The sequence below is a fragment of the Lytechinus pictus genome, chromosome 3, assembly GCF_037042905.1.
Source record: "Lytechinus pictus isolate F3 Inbred chromosome 3, Lp3.0, whole genome shotgun sequence".
Taxonomy (NCBI): Eukaryota; Metazoa; Echinodermata; class Echinoidea; order Temnopleuroida; family Toxopneustidae; genus Lytechinus; species Lytechinus pictus.
In genome coordinates, this window is record NC_087247.1 from 21,005,851 (window position 1) to 21,030,733 (window position 24,883).

The window sequence follows — 24,883 nt, forward strand, 5'->3', positions numbered from 1 at the left end:
ATGCATACTCTTAATGGATTCCTAAAATATATTCCTCAAAATCTCGCCGTTTGGGGTCAAAATATACGAAAACTTCAGCTCGCGCTTCGCGCTCGTATTGTTTAGCGAGACAGGTACCTATCATGATTACACAAATTTGATTATAATGTCTCTTTTTAGGTGTGAATATAAAAAAAAATCAGCTCGCGCTTAGCGCTCGCATTATTTGATCAGTGAGATGCATATCCGTTTAATGACATTGTCCAGAAAATGTCTCTATTAGGTCAGTATAACTGGCAACTGAGCGCGCTCACTCAGTGATTCAAACATTTTGCTGGTGCCCCCTCCCCAATGCCGTGACCCACGGTACAACACTGTGGACATATCAATGACAATTCCTTGCATATCTAAAAACATGACTGCAAAAAAAAAGCCAAAATATTTCAGTCATCCCCCCCACCCATCAACACGGGTTTACGCCAGTGATCATAACAGTCGCTTTTTAGGTATAAGTTCTTGTGAAATAACATAAATATAAGCCTATAATAATCTCAAGCCCTATTTTAATAGTGCGAGTGCGAGCTGACATTTTTATAAAGTTGTCATGTATTTGTCCTGTGAAATTGAACATTCTGAGCAATATTTGTGATCTTGATCAAGACTAATGGCTGCGTAACTATATAGGATAAAATTACGAGTGTGAATTGCATGCGAGCAGAAATCTTGAAAAGGGACCTCTGAAGCACTGTTTGTAGTTACAGCCATGCAAACGATACGTATTTCACCAAAAATAATGCGAGCGCGAAGCGCTATATAGCTGAATTTTTTTTACATTCCGACCTACAAAAAATGGACGTTCGAAGTACTTTTTTTAACCATGAACACTTGAAAAAGATAGTTTTTTTTAATAAATAATTAATGCGAGCGCGACGCGCGAGCCGAAATATTAATTGAGATTTAACGAGACACTCTGATTCATGTTGTGTAAAGCATGAAAAGGATGGAAAATGGGTATCTTCCCGCTACAATAAAGGACAAGTCCACCCCAACAAAAAGTTGATTTAAATAAAAAGAGAAAAATCCAACAAGCATAACACTGAAAATTTTATCAAAATCGGATGTAAAATAAGAAAGTTATGACATTTTAAAGTTTCGCTTAATTTCACAAAACAGTTATAAAATTATGCACATCCTTGCTGGTATGCAAATGAGGAGACTATGACGTCATCCACTCACTATTTCTTTTGTATTTCATTATAATGAAATATTCTAATTTTCTCCTCATTGTCAAGTGATACGAAGATTAATTCCTCCCTGAACATGTGGAATTAGCATTGTTTTTTTATAATTATGGTGCAGTCAAGTTGGTCAAATCTATAAAAAATGAAATATTGTATTATTCAAACAATAAAAGACAAAAGAAATAGTGAGTGATGGACATCATCGACTGACTCACCTAGTTGTGCATATCATTTTTTTGTGTGAAAATTAAGCGAAACTTTTAAGGTCATAACTTTCTTACTTTACATCCGATTTCGATGAAATTTTCAGCACTATATGCTATTTTGATTTTTCTGTTTATTCAAGTCAGCATTTTCCTGGGGTGAACTTGACCTTTAATGTACTGATCTGAAACTGGATAGGGCCTAATTTAAGCATGTCTTGAATAACCAACTAACTCAGGCGCGGATCCGAAGGGGGGGGGGGGCACATTCTAAATACATTTTTATCATGAAAATCAATAATGCGGGCGCAAGCGCGAGCAGATATTCCGATATGAAAAAGGATTAATTTAAGCACTATTTCAAGCTCTGTGTAGGAAAATTCTGTAGTGGATATGGACTGCACTTAGTAAATGATGCGATTGAGCGCGAAGCGCGCGAGCTGATATTTTTATGATTATTATTTTGACCTAGCCTAGAAACGGGACTATCCGAACTGAAATATGTTTTGTATATTGACTTCATTACATGCAATGCGAGTGCGAGCGAAAGTTTTTGTAGTAGCATGAAAGATTGTTTTCCAAGTCTTCCCCTCATCTTATTTTATTCACGTCTTCCTCCTCTTTTCCCCTCTTCTTTCTTCTCTCCTTTCTTTTCCCTTCTTTTCCTTTTTCCTTTCTTTTTTTTGCTCCGCCAGTAGGGGGGGGGGGGGGGTCCTCACCCACTGGATCCGCTTATAAATGCCCTTTGAGTTTGAGATAAAGTTTAGCGTTAGATCATAGGCCCGGCCGGCCTAGTGTTTGATAAACCGGGATGATAGATCCACATGGTTTTCGATATAGTGGAGTTTATATTGAACAATTGTCATGGAAGCTTTATATTTGAGACTGTATTGAGGGGGGTGGGGAAAATGCGACACACACACACACACACACATATACACTCCCCTCCAAAAGTTTGGGAACACCTGCCTTCAGTGTGTGTTTTTCGAACTTTGGTAGACTTTACTGAGGTTAAGCCTCATAGTACAGCTGTATTTATGTTTTTAAGTGCAGGCTATACACCAGTGTACATTTTATCATTGATTCAAACGAATTCAAACCTCTCAAGAGACGTGCAGCTGCCAAAGAGGGCAGGCTACCAGTCAAGATGGCATTCTCTAAAAAATGCTAACTTCTTTTAAATTGTTCTGTTTGGGGTTCTATTCTGAAATTATTCCCACTATTTTGTGAATGTTACAGCAGATGTCCTCATAATTTGTTGCTCAGTATTGTTCATAAGACAGTTAATTTATGGAAATCTGCATCTTTATCCTGGAAAACATCTGAACTTGACAAATGCCTAATCCTTCTTTAAAGAAAATGTATGGAAGTGGAGTAGACATCAGTGCAATTTGAAATTCATGAATTCGAAATTTATTCAGAGTTTTTTACACTTATACCAGTGCACCTTCACCCATTTTGCCTATTCAGTTTTCTTAGTCAGAAGTCAGTCACAAAATTAAAATGGCTAAGACAAGACAGCTTTCTTTGGAAACACGTCAGTTAATTGTAGTTTTGAGAAAAGAAGGCTACTCCGTGTTAGAAATAGCCAGGAAATGTCTCTGTGGAGCAGGGCTGATGGTAGTGTGGCTTCAAGGAAACCACTCCTCAAAGAAAAGAACCAGAAGAAAAGGCTTGTTTGGGCTAGGAAGCATGAAGACTGGTCTTTGGAGCAGTGGCAAAAGGTTCTTTGGTCTGACGAATCAAAGTTCGAGGTGTTTGGCAGCAAGCAACGTACCTATGTGAGACGGCGAAAGGGAGAAAAGATGCTACCCCATTGCATGGTTTGGGGTTGCTTTGGTGCAGGAAAGGTAGGCAGCTTGCACAGAGTAGAGGGTATCCTCAGCCAGCACGGCTATCATTCAATCCTACAGCGGAAGGCCATCCCTTCAGGGAAACGCCTGATCGGAGGATTTGTTTTCCAGCAGGACAATGACCCAAAACACATGGCAAGACTATGCAAAGACTACTTGAAGAAAAAGAAAGAGAAACAAATCCTGGAAATCATGGATTGGCCACCCCAGTACCCAGATCTCAATCCCATCGAGTTTTCCATATCAGTGGAACACTGAGTATTGTTTGATTTTATTTGTGTGTCTGACTTCTGACTAGGAAAAGGAAAAATGAATGAAGTTGCACATGTATTAGTGTAAAAGCTCTGAATAACTGCAATACCTGCATGTAATAAAAGAAGTTAGCATTTTGAGAAAATGCCATCTTGACTGGTAGCCAGCCATTTAAGAGAGTATAAATTTGTTTGAATCAATAACAAAATTTACACTGCTGTATAATCTTTACTTTAAAACAAAAATTCAACTGTGCTACATGTATGAGCCTCAATATCAATAAAGTCTACCAAGTATATAAAAGCACACACTGAATGCAGGTGTTCCCAAACTTTTGGAGGGGAGTGTATATATATATATATATATATTGTGTGAAAGAAATGGATGAAGAGAACAATGGTAGGCGTAGCTTAAATCAAGGTTCCCCTGAGCTATCTACCCTTTGGAAAAATTGGTGATGCCGAAAAAATGTCTCTGCCGGGAATCGAACCCGGACCCCCAGCTTTGAATGCCGGTGCCTTAACCACTAGACCACAGAGACGGGTTAGTGGCTATAGGGCGACCCCGATCCGATTGACCGTCAGATAGACAGATTTTCGACTCTATAGGCCCCTACCAATTATAATTTCCTTTGTCGGGTGAAGGTGGGTTTTTAACAATGACAATTAAGCCGCCATGCCTCACGTATGGGATAGAGTATATACAAATGTGTGAAGTTATACATGTACAATAACAGCTTTGGCAACTCTTATTTAAATATTGTGTGAAAGAAATGGATGAAGAGAACCCTATATATATATATATATACAGGGTGCTAACGATAAACAGACTAACAAAGTTATATATACCGTATATTGCTTCTTTCATTTTCCTCCCTTCCCCTTTGTATTTTTTTGGTAGGGTAAGTTTCAGGGATCCATCGACCAATATAATATAATAAGGTATAATCACTGGTACGCCAGTGATTGGTGTCCCAGTTATGTGGAATAGACTGCCAAGTACTATTAGGAATATGAACACTTCCAATCAAGTGTCAAATATTACCTATTTTCACAATCATATTAGTGAAGTCCATGTCTTTTCGTCACATGAAATCATGCCTTATGTTTGATGATTTTAATTGTGAATATTTCCAATGTTTTGTTTATTTAATATGTAGCGCCTTGAGTATAATCATTCATTAGAAAGTGCGCATTAAAAGAACTTATTATTTTGAATTTATTAGCAGCTTCCAAATTTTACATGCTCGTCCCTTCGAAGCTTCCGGTCGATTGGCCCTAAATAATGTATGATTGGGAATTGCGCTAAATAGGCTACTATACCTGCACTATGCACTTGATCGGGAAACCGTAGACCAACATATCGTTAGTTTTCAGAATCAGAGACGAAGCTGAAGTATTCACGTATTGCTATCAAAATGAAAACTACCTTATAACCTCGTACGTAAAGTACACACAGTGATTAATATTTTGATCTTATTTTTGTCAGAAGCCACACGAAAGGATTTACATCTCGACTCTTTTCAACTCCAGCCTCAGTATCGGACGTGTACGTGGCAGTTCCGCCAGAACTCTGGCCAAGGAAGTGCACCATATGCTCATTTGGACAACTGCTGACGTGACTGTCGTAGCTCAGAGTCCGACTCAGTAGAGAGTAGGCCTACCTAGATGATAGAACAGATTTAGAAGGAGGTAGGGCCGGGAGGCGGGATCGAGATCTAACGGTATTATCGTAGCTACATTTTATTATAGCTAGCTAAGGGCAAGGCTAAGCCCGATCTCTGAGAATTTGCTGAGCTGCTGAGGCCAAGGCAAGCCAGGTTTAGGGCTTTCCTTTAGCCCGAAAATTTTAGGCAAGTTTACGTTGTTATTAAGCACCTTTTAAGTCTCTCGTCGAATAATCAAACAGAACAAGTACAGAACACAGGCAGAGTCAGTGTGTCTGTGAAACTGTAAAACTTAAAACTTCACAAGTTGTTGACACAACACATGAATCTTCTTTTAACTGCATGAACTAGAGGTCTGCTGCTCCTTAGTTAAGTGTAATCATCATGGTTGAATTTAAAGATCCAAATTCTCCAATGGAAGAAGGTTTCGATAATCGTGTGTTCATCGTTCCAGCCATCATAATCATAGGACTAATTGGTAAGATATTTAGATATTTTTATGGGATCAACTTTGAGTCTTGAGTATACAATCAATAGATATGGCGACAGGGTTTGACTAAAACTGATACTGTTTAATGTTCTCAAGTGTTAGATCTTTCTAGATGAACTTGGGTTAACCAACCCTGCATCATTGATGTCATGATGACCACAATTGGGAGATAAACATGACCTTTCAGTTGTGCACTTCTTATATCAGAAAATTGTTGAGAAGATTAGTTGGCCACTTTATGTAGACCAAAAATTAAAAAAAATGTATGACTTCCCGATGCAATAGTATATAGACCTATATTAGGTGGTTTCAAACCGCCTCGATCACAAGATTCCCCGTTAAATTACGAGAACTTTTTTAGGCTGAAAAATACCCATTAATTATTCCTGCATTCACACCGCCCTGAAACATACCCTTCGGGATAAGTTCCTGAAGTTACGAGCATGCGCAGTATGGTCTGATAAGCAGCAAGGCGCGAAATTCAAAATCACTAGCCCAGCAGCAACCCATGCACGGCGCCGCACCCAACGACACGCTGGGCTAAAAGTTCCCGTAATTTGCTTTCAGACCGCCAAAATACCCACGACCTTGGAAAAATCCCCGCGAAAGTTCTCGTAATTTCGCCAAGTACCTACTATTTATCGGGTATTTTCTTTCGGGGATATTACGCGTAGTTTGCTTTCAGACCGCCAAAATACCTGGTATTTTCTGATCGGGGTAAATTTCCCGATCAGAGAATACCTGGAACTGGCGAACTTCGAGGCGGTCTGAAACCACCTATTGTCAGGGAGTAAAGTCCATGGCCACGTTCTTGTTGAGAATAATTTCGGAAAAGAGTCTCGTACCTGGCTATCAGTCAATCTACATGTGGATAAAACTGGATATTACTTTTCCTGGACTACTAGCTAGTATTACTATCAGTAGTGCAAATTATTTACATGTACAATATATTTTTCCATTGTTTTGCCCTTCAGGTTTTGTTGTCTACAAGCTTGCAACAAGTATCCATGGCAGGGAGAAGGCAAGGAGGGACAAGAAACAGAAAAAAATGGAATCTCGCAGAAGATAACATGAAACATAATAAAGTACCAATGCAAACTTCTGGTCACAATATGCTAAATAGCCATTGAAAAGGTTTATTTCCCATGTACATATCAAGATCTGTTGGTCAATTTTTAAAAAGTGTTAGACTGAAAATAAGGCCTTCAATCTACACTTTGATCTTACAAATCTAATGGCTTACTGCCAATAGTTGTATTACATCTGTGTCAAGTCAGTGCAATCTATCTTTTTTGTTTTTGTTCATAGGATTACAATGGGAAGAAAGATATCATTTTGTGTAAATCCTTTTCTTGAAGTTTTATCATCTTTTCTTATTTATAACTTTCCATTAACTTGTAAGATATTTTTTGTAGCTGAAAAGAAAGCCTGTGCTAAAGTATATGTCCTGGGCAACATTTGGCTTGTTTCACATGTTTAGGATAAACCAGATGTCATGAAATTTAATACATGCCTGAGTTGTGTCATGGGGTGTATTTTGGTTGAAAATCAAAAGTTGAATTTTATGCCACTGTTTGGCAGGAGATTATATTTTCCTTGCCATAAGCTATCCAATAATCTTTTTTTTAATGTAGAATTTAAAACGTAATATGTTGAGTTTTTAATTTGTTTTTGCCTTGTTGATCATGCAAGTAGTTTCCAATTTTTCTCAAATTACTTGTATGTCAGTGCTGGGGGTAGTTTTCCTTTTTTCCCTTCATGAATACAGCAGCAGTTGACTTCTTTTTATTTTGAAATTTATATTAGAAATAGGAAACATCTTGAGCATTTTGTTTTCTTTTTATTTGTTGTTTTTTATATTCACTTGAGCACTGGCATCCCTTGGCAAGGCATTTACATGTATTTATATTTGCCAGTTGCAAGTTTCTAGATTTTTATTATTTTTTATTTAATACTTAATTTCCACTGTCAAAAGGCGTAAATAATCGTGCAGTAATCGTAGTGATCTTATCAGATTGTATCAGATCAGTCGTGGCAATCGTATTGATGGTAGAAACATTTTGAATGGTTAAAAAATGTTCGCAGTCAGTTACAAAAGGTCCACCGTGGCTTTCGTGAAGGATCGCATGACAGCGGGAATGAGGTTATGTACAGTGTGTTGTTAAAGGTCAAGTCCACCCCAACAAAATGTTGATTTGAATCAATAGAGAAAAATCAGACAAGCACAATGCTGAAATTTCATCAAAATCGGATGTAAAATAAGAAAGTTATGACATTTAAAAGTTTCGCTTATTTTTAACAAAATAGTTATATGAACGAGCCAGTTACATCCAACTTAGAGAGTCGATGATGTCACTCACTCACTATCTCTTTTGTTTTTTATTGTTTGAATTATACAATATTTCAATTCTTACGAATTTGATGATTAGGACCGCCTTGCCTGAACCACAAAATGTTAAAATAATGGAATTCCACGTATTCAAGGAGGAATGAAACTTCATTTCACATGACAATGACGAGAAAATCAAAATATTTCATATTTCATATAATAAAATACAAAAGAAATAGTGAGTGAGTGATGTCATCAGTTCCCTCATTTGCATACCGACCGGATGTGCATATAACTCTTTTGTGAAATGAAGCAAAACTTCAAAATATCATAACTTTCTTATTTTACATCTGATTTTGATGAAATTTTCAGTGTTATGCTTGTTGAATTTTTCTCTTTTTATTTGAGTCAAGTTTTTGTTGGGGTGGACTTGTCCTTTAAATGAAAAAAAAATGAACATTTGATAGCAATGTGAATATATGAAATGAACAAACAAATGCCCAAAGAAAAGAATGGATGGAAGATGTTTAACAGCCTGGGATATTTTTATTCTTTACAGGCAGGGGGGGTGGGGGTTGGTATGTAGCTAAACACACCTCTGTTGCTGCCAGATTTGTTTTTATATTCAGTGTCCAAACTTTAGTCTTTCATTTTTTGTGGATTTACATCAATTAAAATAAAAATTGAATGTTGATATGTTGTTGCTGATCTTGGAATCTACTTTGTTCTATTAAAGAAATGATGTTGATAATTTGGATATTATGAGAATTTGTCATGGATTTTTTTTTAATGGTTACTGGAAAATGGAAATGCTATGGCATTCCAACATGATGTATGTAGTTTTACTTTGATATCTACATTTAGAGAAATTTGAAGCATAAAAATAATGAAGCGTAACCTAGATGAGAATGCAGACCCTGACAATGCATTGCATCCTTAATGTAGTATTTGATTAATTTCCCATTTGACATACTGTATGCAGAAAAGTATAATTCATGAATTATGCTATTCTCATATACCCCAACTTGGCCCCCTCCTCAAGGAATCTCCTCTTGAGCTTCAGATACAATTTGTCATGTTCACTGACTCAAAAGCTTGATGTACTTGGGAGTTCCGAACAATCTATTCTGTACATTGCTTTGTATTGCTTTGAATTGAATTGAAATTGAATTGTATAGTAAAATGAGGGAAAATGCAAGCAGTATTGATTGACAAAATATTGATTCTGAATTGAATTTGAAAAGCAGTACATGTATGATTTAGAAATTAATAAAATCAGTAATTCATTTGCTTATGAATTGCAAACTAATGCAATTTGGAAATATTTCAAAAAGTTATAATTTCAAACAAATTGTTAGAAATCATGTATGTCATTTTGTGTCTATGTTCATTTCTACATGTACTGTAATTACACTAAATATGTATTTATCATCCATGGGTCCCTTTATACCTCCATAGATTTACCTTGTTAACTTATAAAATGGGACTTGAGAGTCATTATGCACAAAATACTGTTACTGTGACATGTACATGTTGATTAAAAAAATGAAATGTGTAGTTTTGAATTTCAGACCATAATAAAAAGAGGTTTGACAGTGACTATAGAAAACATGATTATGCAATTGATGTGATTTAGTTTGACTGTAATTGTGTATCTAGAGAGAACAAAACAATTAACTTGCAAACATAGCCAAATTACCTTGCTAAGTGCGCCTCTCTGCCTTGAGAAGTGCTTGCAGCATCATTTAGGTTTTACTACTAGTCATGTTTGTGTTGTCATAGTCTAGATTTGTGTACCTGTATGCATAAATTGGGGTGTACTGGTACCATTCATTAATATATGAACATGGATAATTAAATGAGATGATTCATGAATATTGTGTGATTATTATTAACTATATTCAAATACTAAATGTGCATGCATGTGTATTTTTATTTATGAATAAATTACTATTCCTACATTCTTGCCCACTTTAAACCAAATGCTGTGAATTATTTTAATTTCATTCCTATTGAATGTATAATGGTCATGAATGATAACTGTCTTTATGTTCTTGTAGAATGTCATGTAGGGCATGTAGAAGACCCACACCCCAGGGTTTACTGTTTACCTTGTTAATCTATTGCTTTTTTGGTCAGTTGAAGTAAGAACTTTCAAAGTTATTGATACTCTGTACTTGTATTTTCTGCTTTAGGGAATGCTTTTAATTTGTGCTAAGTAGGCATGTATGAAATTGTTTATGATAGCAATGTAAATGTTACAGCCTTTTTTTACAGGCCTTTGACTTATTTTGATTAGTTTGTTTACATACTGAACATGTATTGTGTGTTCTCTTCACACTGTTCACAGCAACACACTGTACATGTACATGTACATTATTGGCCAATCAGGGAAGGTACTATTTGCCTGGACCAATTATTTTTCATTTGCTGAATCATTTACTCACGTGCATGAAAATTGATTCACTGTGAAGGTGCGTTTTAGTGTTAGTTCATTGGTGTAACTTGATTTTATTCTAGATACAGTACTAATTTTGTTTTCTCAAGGATTAAGTGTTTAGTCTCTTCACAATATCATATTTTAGTTTATCCATGCTTTTTGATACAGCTTTGATTTTATGTATTAAAGCAGCATATTTTCTTTTGCTCAAAATTCATAGTTGTGTTATCAAATTAGATTAATATTGATTTGGTTGTGATTTTTTACCTGATTGGTAAGAACGCTTGAATGCAACTCGATCACTAAAGGCTTAGTCCTCTCTGAGGGACCTGTTAATGAGGGCACTCGCACACAAAGTGATAATCGAACCTAGATCACTTGAATCCGAAACTTCTGCTTTACCAACTGAGCTATCATGCCTCCCTTTTATATGTTTAGTCCTTACAACTACAAGCATGGTTCAATGTGATCCTGCCTTGGTATTTACATGTACATGCAATAACGGAAACAAGACAGACTGTCAATATGTTAGCATGGCAACTAAATTTATTCAAAGAATGGAAATGGAAAAAGCTCTTTATAGTTTAAAGTATAGGAAAATTGTACTAATTATAAAAAAATAGTTGAATAAGCAAACTTCCTTCTCCATTTTCCCTTTCTTTTCCTTTTTTTTTTCTTAGTTACTGTTTGATGTAAAATACAAAGATATGTGTATATATACACATGTATACAATTCTTTTAACTAAAAAAAAAGCATTTCAAAGGGCAAGGTCTGTGGTGTTTCGTCATAGAGAGAGAGAGAGAGCAGAGTAATGTGAAGTAAATGCTCTGAACCAGTTTGTAGGAAAAGAGAAAGGGGATGGGGAGCTTCTCTCAAAAGCAGATGGAGAGCACCCTTTGCTGCCCCCTAATACTCCTTAATTCATAATTGTACCTGTTTGATTTCATTACATATATATTTTTTGTTCAATGTATCTTTCAAGCTTTTTCTGTTTTCTTCTTCATTATAAGATCTTATCATTCAATGTTGGTACTTGATGGGTTTCATGATCAATACCATGATTTTTATTTAGATGACATTTAATATTGGATGCTATGTATATGGTGGATGATATAACAATTATATGTATGATGTAAAATAGATAAATTATGAAACTTGTGAATTGAAGTGTGTATTTGGCCTCCTCTTTTTATTGTACTGTTATGTAAATGAGAAGTTATTTGAAACCGTCAGAAGTCTCTACATCAGGCTCGGATCAATGGGGGCGGAGGGGTCCTTGCCCCCCCCCAAAACAAAAAAAAAAAAATAAGAGAGAGGAAGAGGGAAAGAAAAGGAAAAAAAGGAGGGAGGGGGAAAGAAAGAAGAAAAAGAGAGAGGAAGAGGGGGGAAAGAAGAGAAGAAAAACAAAGAGAGGAAGAAAGGGGAATGAAAAGGAAAAAAAAGAGAAGGGGGACGCCGAATAGATGCTAGAAGTAGGGGGGGGGAGCGCCAAATTGATATTCAAACTAGGTGGTGTCAAATTGATGTTCGGAGGGGGGGGGGGCGATTTGATGTTTGAACTAGGGGGGCACCAAATTGATGTTCAAACTCGGGGGATGCGGAATTAATGTTCGAACTTGGGGGCGCCGAACTAGTGTTCGAACTAGGTTAGCACCGAATTGATGTACGGACCAGAGGGCGCCGAATTGATGTTCGAACTAGGGAGCGCAGAAATTGATGTTCGAACGAAGGGGGGGGGGGTCACCAAATTAATGTTCAAACTAGGGTGCGCCGAATTGGATGTTCGAACTAGGGGGAGGGGTGCCAAATTGATGTTCGAACTAGGGGGAGGGGTGCCAAATTGATGCTCAAACTAGGGGGGCGCCTGATTAATGTTCAAGCTCGGGGGGGGGGGGGCGCTGAATTGGAGGTGTTCAATCCTGTCCAAAGTGCTCAGAATGTCAGCTTTTCAGGTCGTAAAAAAAATAATGATTTCAGGCTTCAATTTAATCGTTTGCGTTCGCATCAGTTGTTTAGTTAGATATCTATTCTGTTCATACCTAAAAAATATGATGAAATACCTATCCTCTTAATAATGATTACGAAAAAAAATTCCAGTTTATAGTCGAAAAAATGAAATTCGCCCTCGCATCAATATTGTTTGGTTAGATACCTATTATGTACATTTTTACAAAAATTGCTTAAGTCTATTACTGCTCGCACTTCACGCTCGCGTTATATGATTGGTGACGTATATATAATTTTCACGAGTCACCGGAAAACCGTCATTAACATGTCGCTTTTCAGATCAGTATATTAAAATTTTCAGCTCGCGCTTGCATTATCCTCTTCATGAGTCACTGCAAACTGTTACTGTCAACAGAAAATTTTGGATATTCTAACCTGACAATTTCATTTCATTCTAACAATATTCAGCTCGCGCTTCGCGCTGGCAATTAGTTTTAATTAGATATACATCGTGTTCATTATAGCAACTGCTTAAGTTTTCGAGATAAAATGCATGAAATATTTTTAAAAATCAGATCGCGCTTCGCGTTCGCAGTAGTTATTTAGACCTTGTGAGATACCTCATTGTGTTTTTCTCAATTTTTTTTAACGTCAGTCTGTACCCCCCAACCAAAGTAATTTATCTGGGTGTCCCCTACAAAAGTTCAAGAAGCCCCCCCCCCCCGTGCGCCCCTGCTGAATAAATCCCAGCTACGCAACTGATGAGGAGATTGAGTCGATTGCCTTCGAGATTGCGTTTATTTCCAAGAGGTTATCATATTATTAAAGGATATTCTAAGACCACTAGTAAAGAAATTACAGCTCCCGCTCGCTCACATAATTGTAGTAGGGCCTACTCTGAGGAGAAGTTAAACGAAATTGAAACCCCACATGCTTAAAACAGAAAACAAAAAGTCGCTCGCGCTTTGCCCTCGCATTTACTGTTCTTTTTTAAAGTAATATTACATAATGATGATGATTTTTTTTACCTGATTGCTCAGAAAGCATAACTGCTTGTAAGCAAGCAAGCAAACAGAGGACCGACGGTTTAAGGTCCTCTCCGAGGGACCTGGTAATGAGTACTTATACCTCACCAAAGTGTATTAGCGCACCAAGTGGGAATAGAACCCGGGGTCACCGGAATCCGAAACCCCGCTCTACCGACTGAGTTTTCTTCATGAACACATCATTAAACATAAACATGATAAAGTGGTCTTCAATTGACTTTTTTTCGTGTGACAATGTAATAAGATAATTTAACATGCATTTAACATGTTTAAGGCACTTGTGTTTTCCTGGCAGGGAGGGAGGGGCGCCATTTTCCGAAAAGTACACAGGGGCGCCAAAATCAGGTAAGATTTGGGCCCCCTTCCCTACAAAATCCTACATCCGCGCCTGTTCGACATAAATATAGGTCATCAAGTAGAAGCTAACTGTAGCTTCTTTCATCCAAGTGAATGTATGGCCGCGGAAGACATGTTGTATTTTGGATGAGCTTATTGCGGTTTAAAATCGTGCTCTTATGTTATTCTTGAAAGAAGTTTCAACAAAAGCTTTGGCTAATTTTTGTCCCAAGATCACTTTTTATTGGTAGGGTCGAGTACATTAAATAAAAAAAAACAAATATAGCAGGGGTCTTGGAATGATTTCTGAAGTTTGTAACTGAAAAGGCTCCTCTCTTTTCCGCGCGTTCCGCGCGGTCCAGCACTCAAGAGACCACTTGCGCCACACTCGAGATGTCTCGACTCTCAAGGCCGGGGCAGGGGCCTCTTTGTGGTTATTTACACTACGAAAGAACAAACAAGTCGACAGACAAGGCGTACAATTTGAACTCTTTATTCAACACGAATACACAATACCGAAGTGCTTACAATTAAAGCACGCAAAACAGTAAAAACACTTCAACAAGCCAAAGCGACCACAAGGTGGCGCTATTACATAAAATAAGCAACACACAATTAATGGCGTGATCACTTTCCCTTCTTCACTCCCTCTGGGGGGTATGATATAACAGAGATTGCAGTGACTCAGATAAACCAAAAATTAAAGCTTGTAAGACACAAGTGAAAAACGGTTTGTCCATGACAACCACCAGATAGGTACACCACCTATAAAGCAGGTGAAGAAGGGAATGCTTCACACAACATGTGTGTCTAAAACACAAGCAAAAATTAAGTATGAATGACGGAAAGGCATCGATAACCGTCATACTGGAAAATACCGCGACAACCATCTGTCACATCTTGAGCGTAAGTCCAGAAAAGTAGACGTCACATATAAACGGGGCAAAGGGAGGGGGAGGGGGGTCGATTAGTCACAAATAAAGTCCTCAAAACGAGCTGGCATGCGTCGACGACGCTGGGGGCGTTGCAGCACAGGGGGGCTATTGGGTGGCGAGGGGAAAGCGCCGTCACACAAAGGGGTCGACAAAACAGGAGGGACCGGGGGAGGGGGATCCGGCTGGGTGGCATCAGGTGGAGAAGCAGTGATAACCTCATCATCGTCGCTCTGTTGGGGATCCATGGGGTCCGATTGAGGCCGGGCAGGGAAACCAGGCACCTTCAGACAGTCTGATGTTTTCACACGATAAGATGAGTCACGGAGCTGGGAGCCAACAAACTTCCTGATATTGCACCATGCACCGTCAACAGAGCCGACAAGGTAGCGAGGGCGCGCCTGAGACTTGGTGCGATCACCACGAAGATAGACAAGGTCGCCGACTTCAATACCAACATCACCCGGAAGGAGGCCGGACGGGGCCTTTGCACGTTCACTGTGGGGGTGGTTAGCCATACGCTGGTGATGCTGGCTGGCGATGAGTTCTTTGTCAGAAATGGGAATCTGAGCATGGGAGAACTGGTCGCGTTGAGTCCATATCTCACGCGCTGACAGGCCTCGCGAACGAAGACGGCTGTTTAGGCGGGCCGTGGCCAGAGACAATGTCAAAGGAGAGAGGGGCTCGCCGCGAGGAGCATGGCGGAGCAGCTCGTCCTGAAGCTCGCGTATGGCCTTCTCAGCAACCGGGTTCTTATTGGCATTCTTGGGGTGGCCGAGCTCGATGGATATGCCAAGCGAAGCAAGCTGGTGGTCATCACGTAAGGAGGAAAACCCAGGGGCAGGATCAGTCCGAACGACAGCATGGGGGCCATCGAGTGGATGAAGCTCAACACATAGACGAATCAGAGCTTCACGAAGAGTATCCCGGCGCTCATCAGCAATGAGGCAAGTAGCAGTGTATGCGGATACAGATTCACGGAGCACAAGGATCAACTGCTTTGCCCGCTTAAGAACATCTGCTGCGAAGTTAACACCGACTACTTCAGGGGGATCACCAGAGGACTGAGCAGCCATTGTAGAGGGAGCAGTGCGGAGAGAAGCACACTGGTGGCATCGATCAGTGACCTGCTTGATGGCGTGATCCATATCCAGGGCGAAGAAGTGCCTGTTGACAACGGATTTGAGCTGACTCTGTGTTGGGTGATCAAGTTGGAGGTGAATGGATGTGAGGATACCAGCAAGGACGTTTCGAGGCACGATAATGCATTCACGTGGGGAAAGGAGGGGAACTTCTCTACGCACCACAAGGAGACCATCACGTGCTATTGTGGCAACGCGAAGATACCGCTTGACATCCTTGATGTCAGTCAACTTCTTGGATGGACGCGTCCCCTGATGGAGGTGGGCATGTGTGCGTCGAAGATCAGAACATTCAGCCTGGATGCTGTGCCAGGCAGACCGTGACGTGAAGGGGAGTTTCTCTCGGCCAGCAAGGACTTCACTCGGTGTGATCCGATGGACGACGGAATCTTCGGTTGTGTTGATGAACAAGCAAATCTGACACGAGGGATCAGCACAAGGAGCAGCATTACGACTAGCAAAGTCAGATGGGATGTTAACAGCACCAGCCAGGTGCTGGATGGAACACTGATACCTACTGACATTGGAGAGGAAGGTATACACCCGAGGACTTGCAGAGAACACACCACGACACAACTTCTCAAAGGCTTGGACACAGGGTTTGCTATCTGTGAGAATACATGAGCGGTGACGGGATTGAACCATATATGGGCCGAAATGAGTGCAAGCAGCCGAGATAGACAGGGCTTCGACTTCACAGGGTAACCATGTGATCTGCCGCCCGCGCAGTTTTGCACTGTAAAATCCAGCCAGATGAGGCTTGCCAGCCCTGGTAACGTACATCGTAGAGCCAATTCCATGGTTCCGGACAGCGCCATCCGTGACGATCCAAATCTGATCAGATGGATGGGGGAGTGTAATGGTACGAGGAGAGGAAAGGGCATCTCGACAAGCTTGGAAGGCATCGCGTAAGTCATCAGACCAGTCAATGCGGTCAGAAGAAGAACGACCAGCAACAACAGCATCTAAGGGGCTGAGCAACACAGCACAATGAGGAACAACTCGTGAAATCATCTTGTAGGCACCAATGAATGATCTCAAACCCTTGACAGTCTTGGGTAGGTCACAAGAGGCCAGGGCCGCGACACGGTGTGGGCTAGAGCAAAGAGTGCCCTGAGACCAGATCCAACCAAGAACGCCAGTTGATTTGGGGCAAACGACTGTCTTCTTAGGGGAAAGGCGAAGTCCAGCAGAACGGAGAGCATGTAAGACACGAGTCCAATTATCCAAGAGCTCATTGGGGGTATTCCCCCCACAGAACAAGTCATCGGCCAATTTGACAACCACACCTTCATGTAACAAATCACCAAGGACACGGCACATCAGCTCCTCAAGGGCTGTTTCTGATCCAGGCATTCCCATTGCTGACCTAGTGTATACCCTTACTCCGCGAAATGGAGTTGCCACGCCACAATATTTCATTGAGGCCTTTGCAAGGGGGATCTGATAAAAGGCACTGATAAGGTCCGAGGTAATAAGGTACCGCCATTGACCAATATAGCGAAGGGTTGAGTCAACGTCAGGTAAAAGGGATGGTTGTGGTTTGGAGTAACGTCCAACATCGGCAAAGGCTGTTACGAGTCTAAAACCACCATTGGGTTTCTTTACCAAGAAAGAAGGATTGAGGTACTCTACAGTAATGCCCACATCCTCTGGGCGGGCAAACACACCGACTTGTTCCAACTCATCAAATTTGTTTTGAAGTTCAACGAGGGATGGGCGGGCATACATGGGCAAGCGGCCCTTCCGCTGAGGAGGCTGGACCGGACCCATGTTCACCACCGCTTCAAATGGACCAGCAGAACCATTGTAACCCTTGAACGCAGGATCGAACACGTCATCAAACTCAGAATGGAGCATGGCAAAGTCCTGTCGTAAGCTAGGAGAGAGGATGCTATCCGGATCTAATGAGATAGCATCGGAGTGTTTACTAACTCTAGGCACGGAGGGCCGTGGCTTGACCGGCTCAGGTACATGTGGGCCAGATTTAGTTGACTCATTAACATACACAGGCCTAACTTGACAAAAATGCTCGTTCTTGCGGAGAAGACGAGGCTCATCCGAGAGATTTGGGATACGAACTTTGCCTGCTACACTTGATATGATACAGGGATCAGGCCATGACTGGCGAGCGCTGGAAGGAACTTTCGAACTGACAACACGGGGTTCGAGGGCAACAGTCTCATGGGATAACAAATCAACAGGAAGTGTCAATTCAACAAAATCACCAGGCCATAGGACGGTGGACTGCGGAGGGGCACGAAGGACATGTGCCCGACGAACAGCATGTGACTTCTTTTTAGACAAGGGCTTAGAGCCATAAGTAATCACTAAGTCATCGCCGATGCATATTTGGCGTTTGGCAGGCCGAACAGAGACATCATTGAGTTCCATAAAGGGAGTCCCAGCGAGAACTTCAACATCCAACTCATGAACAACAAGACCCTCAAAAACAAGTTGCTGAGATTCACGTGAGAAGGTGAGGCATGTTTCTCCTACTACTTCCAAGGGAGACACACCATCCGCCTGATGTGCAGACTGCGAACTAGGTTTTATTTCACCGCCAAGAGCTTGCACAGTTGCGGCACGAATCATGTTACCTGTGGCACCACTGTCCACCGTAATACGGGTGGTATGGTGCCCCAAAAAGGCATCAAAATACGGAGACTGGCGAATCTGTACTCGCATGGCAGAAGTTTGAGAATGCTGAGGATTCTCATCTGTGGGGCTGACAGCTGATGGAGCTCGTTCAGGCTCCCCGGAATCACTGTTGTCGTCAAAGTTCTCGTCTTCAAAGATATTGGCGACTTGTCGGGCTTTGGCTATGAAGCGACGATCTTGTTCTGGCAAATATGTACACTCGCTAAGGTAATGAGTATCGGGCCGGCGAGCCTCACGGCAAAGAGGGCAGTATTTGTGAGGACGTGTTTTATCGGAATACTGTGGCTTCGTAGTGCGGCGTGGTTGAGCCTGAGTGGGAAACTTGCTCATGCGTCCCTTCCGCTGAGGGAAAGAGGCATTAGCACGCATAGCACGAGAGTTTTCGGAGGAGTGAATCTCATCGAGCAGGCTGTTGAGAGCTTGAGAAATCTCTGGCTTGAGAGATGAGAGAGATCGAGCGCGTAGCTCAGTGCCATACCTCTGCTTAACCAGATGAGGGAGATCAGCATGGATCAATTGTAACCATTGGAGGACTATGAAATTCTCAAGTGTAGGAGTCAACTCTTCATCTTCAGAAATCACTTCACCATGGTGAGATATACCACCATTAACCTTAAGGAGATTATCATCAACGAAGGCAAGGATTCTTTGATACAAATCCTCCGGGCGTTCATCCGCCTCTAGCTTGATATTGCAAAAATCAAGGAAGTGGGCACCACTGCTTTGAAAGCCATAATGTAGCCTGATTTTGCCCCAAATGTCAACTAGTGAACTAGAATCACGAATGATAGAATTGCGCGATATTATCGGGCAGTAATTCGCAATTTGCCCAAGCATTAGCTCCAACATGCTCGCTTTCTGTTGGGCAGACCGCCTGGTCTCTGACGGCTCGGAAAGTGGGTCACTAGACATACCACGTAGTGGGTCATGTTTTGTTTTCTTATGCCACGTGAAATCGGCACCTAAGAATATGGCAAAATTGGGATCGAGAGTGAGGATGTAAATCAAATTCTGCTTCCAATTCTCAAAAGATGTAACGGATTCGTTTTTGGTGAGACACCATTGTTTGGGTGCTGTGGGGGTAGCCATAGTTTTAGTGACACGTAACTGGATAGATGGGACTATGATAGATCTACCGTACCGTTATGCCGAGCCGTGTTTGTGAGTGAAAGTTAGTACACTTACCCCAACAAGCTAGAGCTGGATGCCTGACTGCTAGGAAAGCACGAAGACCGTTTGGGCAGTGAAAAGGCTAGGATCCGTTTCCAAAGCTGCCACCACGAAAGAACAAACAAGTCCACAGACAAGGCGTACAATTTGAACTCTTTATTCAACACGACCCGCAGCAGGTAGGAGATGCTACCGAAGTGCTTACAAAGCACGCAAAACAGTAAAAACACTTCAACAAGCCAAAGCGACCACAAGGTGGCGCTATTACATAAAATAAGCAACACACAATTAATGGCGCTAATGTTTTCATAATCATGCTTGCCTGTCCTTTTTTTTTCAGTATTACAAATACTGCATTTTGATTTTATTTATAGTTCGCGACCAGATAATGGTTCTTGGAGATTGCTTTTTCAATTCTATAAAAATAGGTAAAGGTTTGGTCCTTGTAATGAGAAATTGATTGATCAAGATGAGGGACATTATCTTCGTTGCCTCAAGTTAGGATTTATGAACAGAGCTGTTAAGTCCTACTTTTGAGATTCCTTGAAAATTGGATGATATTATTATCACGAAAGACGAACCCCCAAATATCCATTTATTCCAAACGTCTCTTGATATTTTATTTACCACAGTGTAAAACAAATGAAAAAAAATCCTCATTACTTTGAAATGAATTTATTTTTTCAGTGAAAGTTGAAACCCTAAGGTTTCCGCAGCCCAAATATGGAACTGGTATATTTTTATGATTGGCGCCATCATGTACATCGTACGCGTTGTGGTCTCAAACCATAGAGATGTATACTAATAATTAGTATACATCTCTATGTCTCAAACTCACCCAACTAAAGACACAAATAAGGTGGAAGAAGAATTGGAATGAAATGAAAAAAAAAATCAAAGGAGGGAGAAAAGTGAAGAATAATTGAAAAAAAAAACCTCAGGACACCGGATATCCAGTGGCGTAACAGGCCGGGGGCGCAGGCTGCCCCCCCCCGTTAGGTTTCACCATTAAAGATTTAAAGGGGAACCCAACCTTGGTCATAAATGTTGTGTTGAAAAGGAAAAAAATAAAGAAAACAGAATGGTGAAAATTTGAAAGAAATCGGACAAGCGATAAGAAAGTTATGACTGCTTTAAATTTGAGATCCCTAAGACTATGTAGATTTCAAATTGGCAACTGGGTAAGTAAATTATGACAAGGGGCAAGGACAACTTTCCCAAAGGCCATGTACTAATTATTAGGGATTTGTGGTTTTCTCCTAAGTACCCATTCCCCTGGGGCAGTAATCTAAATATAACCCAGGTAGTATATTTTTTTATGTTCTCATGAAAGAAAAATGTAATTTGAAGTATAACTTTTAAAAAAATGACATTTTAGCCATTTTATGCATTGGGGTTCATGGAAGAGTAGCCCTTGCCTTACATCACTATGACTTCACATATGCGGCCAATTTGAAGTCCCCATGGGTATAGTAATTACCAATTTTTACAGCTTTTAAAAATTCATAACTTTCTTATTGTTTTTCCGATATTGTTCAAACTTTTACCTATCAACTTGTCTGATTTTTCCTTTTCCTCTAAACAAGTTTTTATTTGGGTTGGATTCCCCTTTAGAAACAAAACAGGAAAAGGAGAAAAGGGAGAAAAAAAGGAAAAGGGAAAGAAAACTAAAAAAATAAGAAGGGAAAATGGAAGGAAAGCGGGAAAAGGAAGGAAAGAAGAATGTGAGAAAGAATAAATCATTCCTAAATACTAATACATTAGCATGACAATATTAAGAAAGGAAAATAGATTAAAAGATGACAAAATGGCAAACAAAAACGGGAAATGAAGGTACAATTTGCGTCTTCACTTATCCTCCAATTAAAGGAAAATGAAACCTTTGAAACAAGAAAACAGATCAACAAAAAATTGAGAAAAATTGAATAAATAATAAGAAAGTTATGAGCATTTGAAGTTTAGATCATTATCATAATGAACATTCTCCAGTTGGCAATGCGACAAAGATGTGTGATGTCACTTTCCCATTACTTTTCTATATATTTCACTTAAACTGCCTCTTTTATCACATCTATCAATAGATCATGTATTCTTTCTATAAAAGGGCATGTAGTATGGATTTTTAAAGAATACATTATGGATAAAGAGTTTGTATCACTATAAGAAAGAGGAAAAGGGACATTTTAGGGGTATTTTATAGTCCCTCACAGGGAAAGTTGTTCACATGTGACATCACACATCTTTGTCGCATTGCCAGTGGGAGGATCTCCATAGCATTAGTGATCGCAATATTCAAATGCTCATAAATTTCTTATGATTTGTCCGATTTTTCTCAAATTTTCTTTGATCGTATTCTTTAATTTTTCTCTTTCTACACAAGCCCACTTGTTCCAAAGGTTTCATTCCCCTTTTAGTTTCTTTTCACGGGTATTTGCTTTCACTCTTAACAAATTCCTCTCGAAACCAATGTTCCAGTCTTTTTTTTTTCATTTTTTAAATACCCCCCGAAAGAAAAAAGTGACTTTGGCCCTTCAATATAATTATAAAAAAGTAAAACTGGGTATTTAGGTGTATTATCATTTTTAAATATATGTGTGTTTTTACTCGTGTATCTTTTACTTACAAAAGCTAACTTATACATGTTTAACATCTTTTGAATTCCCAAGAGGAAATTTTCTGTTGGAATGGACGAAATAAATTGAATTGAATGTAATTAACTTACATTGTTTTCTGCAAGTGCAATTAAGCTCACATGTATAGAATTGCCATGACACTATAGTTCAAGTAGAGCCCCATCATAAAAACATAATTACCCGTGAAAATGAAGATTATTTACTGTGACTTGAGGATTTAAATTCAAATTTCTCGATATTGAAAAACAGTTATTTAGGATTGAAACTAATCCAGAATTCGATTATTTTAAATCCTTGCCATTCATACGGTAAGAGAGAGAGAGAGAGAGAGAGAGAGAGAGAGGGGGGGGGGGGTACCGGATCTGGGGCAGGAATGGGAACACAGTTTGATTATTCTCACCCTGTATGCATTAATAAGTGATCATTAAAAATCAACATGGTATGGGTAATCACTATGCATGAATATAGTCATTGACTTGATTAATTGATCCTCATGGGAACTTTTTAATTGCATTTAATGGGCATGCTGTGAAGCTTTATGTAAGATAACTCATTTTAACGTAACCCAACGCACACGTTTGTGTGTGTGTGTGTGTCTAAAAAGGATGAAAAAGGTATTACATTATTGAGAGAAGAATAATACAATGGTAGCTCGACTACAGGAGCCTTGTTCGATGACACAAGTATTCATTCATGTTGTAAGAAGGACCAGTCAGAGCTGCACTGACAATTTCACACCTGTCCAATGAGCGACGAGATGGCTGACTGGTTGCTACGACAACGGAATTAGTATACGTCATATACCAAGTTACTACGCTTCTTCTCTGCGAATCTAGAGGGTAACTACCGTCTATTCGGACATTCGGCTGACATTTACTCATGTCAGTAGACCTGCGAACGGCAAAAATAATCATATATCAGCTCTAACTTTCTTGGATGTTGCAAACTCTCCTCATCCACAGATCTCACTTTGTACGGAATTTCTTAGGAGACTCTACATCGGTTTTTATAATGCCTGGGGAAAACTGTTTTGTACCATTCAGAATAATCATACAGTCACCAAACTGTGAGAGGACAACAGCACTTGAGTTATAACATTATGTTATGTTGCAGAAGTGGAAGCTATGTTGTCATAATAAGAATAATTATAATAAAAGTCAGAGTATATAATTAGCCATAGTAGATTTGATTGACTTATACCTCGGGTTTATGTGGCTATACATATTTCAAGTTATTATTATTATTTTTTTTTTTTTTTGGGGGGGGTTGTCCTCAGTGATAGTTGATATATACCCACTGTGTGTTTGGCCAACTTTAATTGGTAAGCATAAGTTAAGTTTTTATTTCACGGGTAACAGTATTTTGAAATTAAATGATCTCGGTTTATTTACTTTCACTCTTAACAAATTTCTCTCGAAACCAATGTTCCAGTCTTTTTTTTCCATTTTTTAAATACTCCCCCCAAAGAAAAAAGTGACTTTGGCCCTTCAATATAATTATAAAAAAGTAAAACTGGGTGTTTAGGTGTATTATCATTTTTAAACATATGTGTGTTTTTACTCATGTATCTTTTACTTACAAAAGCTAACTTATACATGTTTAACATCTTTTGAATTCCCAAGAGGAAATTTTCTGTTGGAATGGACGAAATAAATTGAATTGAATGTAATTAACTTACATTGTTTTCTGCAAGCGCAATTAAGCTCACATGTATAGAATTGCCATGACACTATAGTTCAAGTAGAGCCCCATCATAAAAACATAATTACCCGTGAAAATGAAGATTATTTACTGTGACTTGAGGATTTAAATTCAAATTTCTCGATATTGAAAAATAGTTATTTAGGATTGAAACTAATCCAGAATTCGATTATTTTAAATCCTTGCCATTCATACGGTAAGAGAGAGAGAGAGAGAGAGGGGGGGGGGTACCGGATCTGGGGCAGGAATGGGAACACAGTTTGATTATTCTCACCCTGTATGCATTAATAAGTGATCATTAATAATCAACATGGTATGGGCAATCACTATGCATGAATATAGTCATTGACTTGATTAATTGATCCTCATGGGAACTTTTTAATTGCATAACTAATTTTAACGTAACCCAACGCACACGTTTGTGGTTGTGTGTGAAAGGTATTACATTATTGAGAGAAAGCTACAATGGTAGCTCGACTACAGGAGCCTTGCTGCACTGACAATCTCACACCTGTCCAATGAGCGACGAGATGGCTGACTGGTTGCTACGACAACGGAATTAGTATACGTCATATACCAAGTTACTTCGCTTCTTCTCTGCGAATCTAGAGGGTAACTACCGTCTATTCGGGCATTCGGCTGACATTTACTCATGTCAGTAGACCTGCGAACGGCAAAAATAATCATATATCAGCTCTAACTTTCTTGGATGTTGCAAACTCTCCTTATCCACAGATCTCACTTTGTACGGAATTTCTTAGGAGAATCTACATCGGTTTTTATAATGCCTGGGGAAAACTGTTTTGTACCATTCAGAATAATCATACAGTCATGATTATGTTAGCCTAATGCCGTGAAAAG

At 39.6% G+C, this 24,883-nt stretch overlaps 1 long non-coding RNA gene across 1 annotated transcript; it reads left to right on the forward strand.

Moving 5' to 3' along the window:
• Positions 1-4,842: 4,842 nt before the first annotated feature.
• On the forward strand, positions 4,843-7,842 carry LOC129257648 (uncharacterized). Its single transcript, XR_008584180.2, has 2 exons — positions 4,843-5,672; positions 6,659-7,842. It is a non-coding gene; the product is annotated as an uncharacterized LOC129257648 (long non-coding RNA).
• Positions 7,843-24,883: the final 17,041 nt, after the last annotated feature.